This window comes from Passer domesticus, chromosome 4, assembly GCF_036417665.1.
Source record: "Passer domesticus isolate bPasDom1 chromosome 4, bPasDom1.hap1, whole genome shotgun sequence".
NCBI lineage: Eukaryota > Metazoa > Chordata > Aves > Passeriformes > Passeridae > Passer > Passer domesticus.
This window is the reverse complement of record NC_087477.1, coordinates 18212579-18221525: the sequence shown is the minus strand read 5'-3', so window position 1 is coordinate 18221525 and position 8947 is coordinate 18212579. Positions and strand designations below refer to the sequence as shown.

Sequence of the window (8947 nt, the reverse complement as noted above, 5' to 3'; positions counted from 1 at the left end):
ACCTGCACGAGCAAATGCAAAAATCCCTTTAGTCCCAGCACTTCTCCAGCAATTCACACCTGACTCCCACCCAGATAATTTAATCTGTGGAGGCTTCAGAACTCCATTTATCATCTCTCCCTCTTCTCATTTACAAGACAGCTAAAGCTATCTCCACCTCCTTCTGCCTGGGTCCCATTACCCCCTTAATCCATTTAAATCCTTCTATTATTTTTTTTTTCCTCTGCTAAATCCTCAGCTTCAAGGTCCTATGTGCCACCCCTGAATGTTTCCAAGAATATTCAGCACTAAAGTACTGGAATGGTTTTTGCCAAGACTGAGTAGAGCCTTGCTGGCAGTTTATCTTTGGCTTTTTTCCTGCTGCTTATGGCTATGCAGCAAAATGGACTTTGGGCTTTTTTTCCAGTCTTCTTGCAGGTTCAGGATCTCACCTACAAGGAAGTGAATAATGACTGGGCTCAATGATCTTAAAGGCCTTTTCCAACCTAAATGAATAAATCTGTGAATGGGTCTAAATGGTAAATTTGCTTAGTTGAATACAGCATTTCAAAAATAAACTAGTTTTTATCTATTTGGGGGTTGTTTTCCCAGAGGAACTGTATCATCAAATTCATGCTTTTTACTCTTTTAACCTCAACTCCATTTGTACTTTTTAGACCTTTTTTTATGAGACTTGTTTCCAAGAGAAAGCTAAAATAAGAAGAGGCGTGTTGCTCTGCATCTAAATATCCATTAATCCTTTTGGGCAGTGTACTCCATAAAACAATCTCATAAACTCTCTGCTGCCTCAGCCAGGCCTTTACCTCCTCTCCCAGGTTCCGTTTCAATTGTCAGCATCACAAGAGCATTAAAAGGATTTTATGAAGCTGACACACGCATGGAAACAGCCAGAACCCAAACCCTTTGATCTTGTGTCCTAGATTTTGACTCCAGCTTGGATTTCTAGAGAGAAGGCAGAGAAGGGTGCCGGGTAGTGCAAGCTGAGTGGTAGGAGATCAGCTAAGGGAGGATACTCAGGAATGCACCACCACACTCAGGGCTGATGAAGAGCTCTCCCAGAGCTATCATCATGTTTGTTTTCCAGGTTCCCTGGCACTGACTGGGCCAAACCTAATGCTACTGAAATCCAAACTCCTTTGAAAAAGTCTGCATCTGTCAGTTCAGGGGAGTTTTTTGTCCATTAATGAAAAATAGGGAATTTGTGGAAGCTGTTCCTGTTATTGATATTACTACTACTACTATTTTGGCTTATGACATTTCATAGGAACAGCCAACAAATATCCAAACTTAGTATCTGCCCTGAATCAATTTTATGTGCTTTCTGAATCTGAGTTACCTTTACCTTCTGAAGTGTCAATAAATCACATGGCTTATGTGTTTGGTAAGTGCAGAAATAACTGGTTTTCCCATTATGATACACCAAATTCAATTTTACTTCAAAAACCCCTGATTTTTTTTTCATATGGGAAAATAGTAAGTGGGAAAGTTAGTTGCTTTGATGTAAGTATGTGTCTAAAGTTTTGAGTTATTTTGCTATGTTGCATGAGGAAGCATAATTTGATTCTTTCCTTTTCATTCCCTTTAAAAGAAATTTTTTTGGATTCCTAAAATCCATTAGAATAAACAGTCTGGATTATGAAAAACAGAGCGAGTTCCTTATTTAGGGGAAGGGAATGAAATTCTGCTTATCAAATGACACTAATGACCGAACTAAATTCACTTCCACACAAAATCCACATGCTGTTTTTCAATCAACATTAATTTGTCTTTCCCATTTCATTTTCAAAGTCTAATGGGACATTTCTAAGGATATATTTTAGCTGCCTCTTCTAGATTCAGAAGATCTGCAATTAATCTAAGCAAACTTATCCAAAATACGCTCTAAAAATTCTTCATCTCACTATGTCTCATCTGTGTTTAGAAATGTGTTAGAAGGGGACTAATCAAGTGGTTTCATAGATGCAGTGAAACAGATTAAAAATCTTTCATACTTACCCCTGTTGATTACAATTTGTCATGAATAATTTTGTTTTCTGAGTGTCTACAAGAGTTTAGTGGCCTCAGCCTGGGAAAAAAATATCGTTTATATTGCAATTTCTTTTAGGATTATGCTGATTACTTGTATTTACTAACTTTGTGAGCACAAAAATAATTCCACAAGCAACCGGGATGACTATTCAACTAGACCTTGGTGGAGCAGTGGAAGATGCTGAAACAGTTTTGCAGGGGCCAAGGCCACAGCTGTCCTATGAGGAATTTTGCCAGCAAGGGCCACCAGGACAGCTCTGAACTTGCTCCTTCTGCTCCTGGCTCCTCCCGTGCTCCCACAGAACTCCTGCAGGTGCTCCGTGTTCCTCGAGCCTCCTCGTAGGGAAGGAGGATCTGTATTTGCTATTTTGAGCATGCCTTATGCTAAGGAAGAAAGATGGGCATGATTGCATTCCATATTATCTTCCCAAGTGCTGATAAGTCTGGAAGCTGAGCTTATAGATAACCCCAAATTTGCATTGGACAGATGCAGCACCCATACAGGTAAGGCGATGGAAGGCAGAACGCTGCCCTGGCTTCACAGGAGGCAGGCTGGCTGCGTGAAGTTTGTTTAAAAGGACAGGCAAAATGAAATCCTGCCACCTTCTCGCTTCTGAAGTGATGACTTGCAGAGCCCCCACCAACTGAGAAGAAGGGCAGCAGTCAGTGCTAAGAGACCTGGGCAGCCTGCCTGCCTGCCTAAGGATTGCAGTGGCGCGTTTAAAACGCACGAATTCACAAACAACACGAAACTCTTGAGCCAGGGTAAACTAGATGGAGAGAAAATGTGTTAAAATGACTCATTATAGTATCACAGTGTGCCTTCTTGCATAAAAGCTTTTGAGCTACTACAGGCCTAGGGCAGAAGTTTGTAAGGGCTTATACAGCAAAAAGTATTTTGGTTATTTATTACTCCTGGTTTAGCCTGAAGGGTTTATGCTGATTCAATAACATCAGTCAAACTTAGCTGGTTGGAGCAAGTTTATGCCTAGCTTGTGTTACTGAAGTGGTACAAAATATTTTGGCAAACCTTACTTTAGCTTGCCATTTGACCAGGCATAAGAAAGGAGATAGGAAAGATTTACTATTTATATTGTACTGATGGAGAAACAGAAGCAGGTAAGGTGACATGAGTTGCTCAAGATCACAGAGCAGGTCAGGGCAAGTGTTCAGACACTGCACTGACTGATGAAAACACTGACATTATGTGAGAAACATACATACATATATATATATATATATACACACACACATTTTTACTCATCTTATTTGTACACAAAATTTCCCAAAGTTCACAGATTATTCATGTGGTGCATAAAGCAAAGGTTTTCCTAGGTTTCACCAGCTTTATACAAATCTTGTGCCAGCATAATGTCTTTTCTAATTCTAGTTATTTTGAATATTCACATGAGAATCAGTTGCCTAAGAATGTAAAAATTTCTTTCATGCCTAGTCTGAGAATGGTGCTGAATATACTTCTGGACCAAGTCTCACATAAAAAGTCACTTTCATGATTTAGCTTTCTCTTTTGACTTACTGCTATGGATTTTTTTTTTCTTTCTCCTCCACAGACATTTTTATGCCATCACTTAACAGCATCTAAATTCTTCCCTTCCCAAAGAACAGACAATTATATTTTCATCCAACAGGACAACTTATCAACTGCAGCACCTGTTTTCAAGAATACCATTGCTTTGGTGTTAATTTTGGCTGGACTTGTGCATTGTCAACTGTTATTAAATGGAATGGTGATGTTTTATCACAATTCATATTGCACAAATATTGGGTAATATGTTACTTCAAGGCAGGAGGAAGCTGATTCATGGTCCTGTACACACAGAAGTATTTAAAATTAGAATGACACAGGCTGGACACAGCACAGCACTCCAGAGCACTACACCAACATGTATTTCTTGGATACTAAAAGCAGTCATTTGGGATTTTTTCTGGGTTTTTTTGTGTAACTGGCTAAAAATTGTGATGTATTTTGCAGACACCCAGCTAAACCCTTGCCCAGTAAGTATCAGAGGTTTAGCATCCATTATTAATCAGAAGATTTCTATCTTCCTACTTCTCTGAAGATGCATATTTGTGTGTGTATAAATACTACATATATATATATATATATATATATATATATATATATATATATATATATATATATATATAAGATGCTGCAGCAAATCTTTAAAGCCAATGCTTGGGTTTTGCTCAAGAGGCACAAAAAGTGCCTCCAAGCCTATCGACTAAATTTAGTGTGCAATTGGGAGGATGGTGTTCTCACATCAGCACAGAGCAAGAAAAAAAGCTACTCCTGAAGGAATTCAGAGCATTTAGACTGATCCCCTATTTTGAACAGTCACCTGGCAGAGTGTTTTCCTTGACAGCATAGCAGTGAGAAGGATCAACATCCTATCAGCAGGATGACAGTAACACACAGTAGTAGATATAAGCACAGTTATAACTGTATGTGATACAAATTATATTTTCCCAGGCAGCACAGGGACAGCAGGTCTTTTGAGTGTATCTTAATTCTGCTATTAAGCTGCAAAATGAACATCCACCACTGCTGGGTGTTCAATGCACAGATGTATTTGTACAGAGGATGAGGATATGTGGATGCAAACCTCCTGCATTCCCTTTTCTGTGGCTACAGGACAGACCCTAGCCCCTGTGTATCAAGGGACAGAGAACTGCCTTTTCTAACGCAAAGCACAATAGCCATTTCTCTACCAAAATGCAACTAGATTATGTTGTGGTGGCAGTTCTGTAATGACCTAGAGATGAATGCTGTCAGCCTGGAAACGAGAACTATTTCCTTTTCAGGGAAAATGAGAGTACAGCTCTCTCCTCTCCTGGCCAACTGTTCCAGCCACCACATGATCCTATCCCAGGTCTTTTGTTTAATTTTGCTTCAACTTAGTCATTCTTGCATCCTTTGTTCACAGAGCTCCAGTTTCAATAGATGGGATAGATAGTACTCCTACCCAAATTACCTGGTAATGAGGAAGGGTGAGGAAAGAGCTGAAAGGAACTATTATGCTTCCTGGCTATATTCTTATGTAAAAGAACACTATTACCTTCATCTATTGAAAATAGAAATTGTGAGTGCAAGTCCCTGATAAGTAGGGGGGAAAAAAAAAAGCCAAACAAGACCAACCTGCATTATGTTCCTCTTTAAAAAAGACAAGAGGGAACAAGATGGTCAGCCCCACTCAGTTCCTGAGGAGCTCAGAAGCACATCCTCTTGGAGTCCATTCCCAAGTACATGACTAAGTGGCCAGTGTGACTCTAAAGGATCTAATAATTATGAATAAGAACTAACCAGACCTTTCTGAGGCCTTTGACATCCATCCCCTGTAGCATCATTTAGGAGCTGAGGGTTTCTGACCTGGTGCAATGGATGACCAGAGATGGATGGATGGATGGATGGATGGATGGATGGATGGATGGATGGATGGATGGATGGGACACTCCCTGTGGTTGCCAGACTGGTCACAGGCCACTCACAGGACTTCCAGGTGATTTTGTGGGGGCATCTTATATGACACTGACAGTTCCAAGTGCATCTCAGCCTAGACAGATTTTAGGACTAAGACCTGAAACATCAGTATTAGAGGAATGCTTTTGCCTAAATACTTCACGTGATAAGATTTCCACTATTTGTTTGGATATTATAATTTTTTTTAATGTTTATGTTCCTATGTTATCCTAAGTCTGCACTATCTTTATTTACCATCTACCTCACTAATTTTACCTGTCAGAGAATGAAAGCATCTGAATTAAAAGATAATGATGCACGAAAACCAGTAACTCCAAAGTTACAAAAGTAGTTAAAATGACTACCCCGTGCTTAAGCAGATAATCACGCCTCAGGCCCACCCTTGCAAAACATTTATTTTGGGATGTGAATCACTGCCTGCCCAGAGCTGTGCCCAAGCCACGAGGAGCTCCGAGGATGTGCAGCCCTGGCTCCGAGCTGGCTGGGACGTGCGTGCACCCCGAGCAGCCTGTCTTAATACTCTGCAAAAGATGTGGCAAATCATTTGGAAAGCATAAAAGGTTTTTGCTTAACCCAGCCCCTCAGGTTTTTCCATTGTTACTGCAGACTTCTTAATGTTACAACTTTTTGCGCGATCTTTTCCCTCAAAGCTTCTTCTTTTTTTAGCCTTAACCAGCTAAATACAAAACCATACCCAAAATCATGCACGACACAAACATCCCATCATTTAAAATCAGGTGACCGGGTGTGGCTCAGATTAACCAGGAAGGTTCCCACAGCTTCAGACCACTGAAACAAAAAGTATAGAGTGTTTTTGAGTTGTTGGTTTTTTTCGGGTTTTTTTGGTTTTTTTTCCAGATAGGAAATTTTGCTCTGTTTCATCTTCTTTTAGGCCTTATCTGACAGCCTTGTAGCCTGCAAGGTTGCAGCCAATTAGATCACGGCTTGTTTGCTCTCTGTGTCAAACTAAGTTATACAAAACCACAAAAATAAGGTTTGGTTCTTATCCTGATACTGTCTCATTAACTACAACGTTGCACAATTGTATCAGAAATATCTGACCCTCAGCTATAATAATTCACCGGGATGATGTCATCTGAGCTGTCACCTTAGGTATAGGAGGTACTACACAAATAATCTTGATAACAAAATGCCTCCCTTGCTTTTGAAGGTTGACTTCAGGGTCTTAGCTTCTTGTGTACAGATGAGAGATTGTGGCTGCTGCTCTTCATGACAACCTTGGGTTTTTAACCCTTTGAACTTATTTTTAAGATTTTTTTTTTCTTTTTTTCTAAAAAAAAAGAGGATTTAACATGGAAAGTGTTCATATGCTGTTGCTTCCCAGTAGTAATTTGAGGGGAGCGTCAGTGCAAGGCCATTCACCTTTAGCTTGTACATAGAAAGTTTTTGAAAGGTCATGCTTTGGACTTTGCAAGATTTTGCCTAATTATACTTTAGTCCAGCCACATTGTTTTTTCTGACTTCTGTTCCTCTCTCCCTTCCCCTCTCCTTCTCCCATTTGTAATTCCAGCAAGTATATTCATACTCCTGATGTCAGCTGTAGGAGTGATATCCTGAAGGGAAACTTAGCTCAGATGCAGTGCCCACCAGTCAGTTTTACAGGGTTAATTATTTTGTGTCCTCTGTACCACGCTAAAATCTAATTATTGTCATCTGGTTTAGGATATATGTATCAGCATGGAAAGTTTAAGTATTTTCACAGTTATCTATAACTTCATAATGCTAAATATCTGATTTTAGCAAGCCATGCTGTTATTCCACCTGCTTCACTATATTCACACCGGATGTTATGAAATCTAAATTTTTTTTTCATCTAAATTGGGTTCTCACTTGTGTCTTGGCCATCAGAAAGGCAACGAAGTTGCACTTTCCCCTGCATCTCATCATTGCCCAATTTCTTTTTTTTTTTTCCTCCTTGGGTCACCTACCAGTCTAATGCTTGTGCCAAGACCTGCTCCTTAACATGTTGAATCTACAATTACTTCTTGTGGGTTTTTTACCTTTTTTTCTCCTTGTCAACTTCTGTTTTTTTCTCTAGCCTGCTCAGCAGACTAGAACTACAATCCCATTACTCCAACCATTATCTGTCTCTATCCTTTTATTGTTAAAAGGAAAAAAAAAAAAATATTTTACAGTTCAAAGTCTCTTGAACTTTTATTAGCATTAGTTTTGGAAGTCGTGAGTTTCCACAACATTTCGAAATGGAAGGGTGGTGCAGCTAGGAAGACAAAAAAAAAAAAGAAAAAAAAAACAAAAAAAACAAGCCTAGAGAAGATTATTTGCCAAAAGTGTAAGGTTAAAAAAACCCGACCAAGTCAGAAAGCTTAAGAAACCCCAAAACAAAACAACCACACAGCATTTTCTTACTACTAATCTTATTTCTGCTTCTCCCCCACTCCCAATTGCTCTGCGAATTTGTAATTCACTGCTTCCAAAGGTTCTTCAAACTTGTTCTACTGGTTTTCAGAAGCAGACAGACTTGTTTTCCTAAGCTCTTCAGAAAACCAACTGAATTTATTTAATTTTTTCATTTTGCTCCTGCAAAGAACCCCGGGATGCTCCTTGAAGGGCCCTAAATCAATCACTCCGTTGTATCCTATGGATATACTAAGCGTGTACTCCACAATGCTGTAATTACCTGGTGTACAAAACCACACAGAGCCGAGCTAAAATGCAGGCACTATTTAGCAACCGTAAAGACCTCGATCCTAGATGGGAAAGTGCCTCATCATAACTAATGCAGCCAGCTGCAAGGGGAGCAAATTTTCATGAAAATCCTTCCCTTGCTCTACCACAGACAAAATAAAGGAGAGCGGTGGCTTTGTCGTCGTGGGTGGAAGGGGCTTCACAAGGGCCTCGTAAAGGTGTCCTGGGGCGAGACCCACCCCGTTTTCTTCCATATCAAAATTGTCCTGGACGAGGTTCTACCCTGCTTCTTCCCTGGTTCCAAGGGTTTGCAGGGATCCACAAACTGTAAAGCTCAAGGGTCACTTTAACGTGGTCTAAGGGAAGGATGTGGGATGCCTCTGGGAGCTCCCACAGTCCTGGAAACATGACTTTGAGTAAATCCAGAAGCGCGCTTGGGAAGGTGGGAAAGGCTCAGAATTGCGGCTACGATCTGGAGAGGCTGTCAGGGTAATTCACGGGAGCTCCGTCTGAAACGGGACAGCGCGGGACACGAGCAGCAAAGGCACTGAGCGAGGAAACCGAGCTCTGAGGCGGGTTCTTGCTCCACAAGGACGCCTCAGCCCAGGTGCCACTGCGAGGGCGGGGAGGGCTCGCCCCCAGCCCGGACCTTTCCCGCCCAAGTCCCGCGGCCGCGGAGCCGGAGCGGGGCCGGGCCCGCGGCGGGAGGCGCGCTCGCCCCCTGCAGGGCCGCGCCGGGAGGCGCCGCGG

At 41.1% G+C, this 8947-nt stretch overlaps 1 protein-coding gene across 1 annotated transcript in view; it reads left to right on the top strand.

Moving 5' to 3' along the window:
- The first annotated feature begins 8772 nt into the window (after positions 1 to 8772).
- The window catches only part of ANKRD50 (ankyrin repeat domain containing 50), a 39981-nt gene continuing 39806 nt past the window's right edge, over positions 8773 to 8947 (top strand). The window contains exon 1 of the mRNA XM_064416441.1: positions 8773 to 8804. The gene's annotated coding sequence lies outside the window, so the exon portion shown is untranslated. The remainder of the gene's footprint in view (positions 8805 to 8947) is intronic.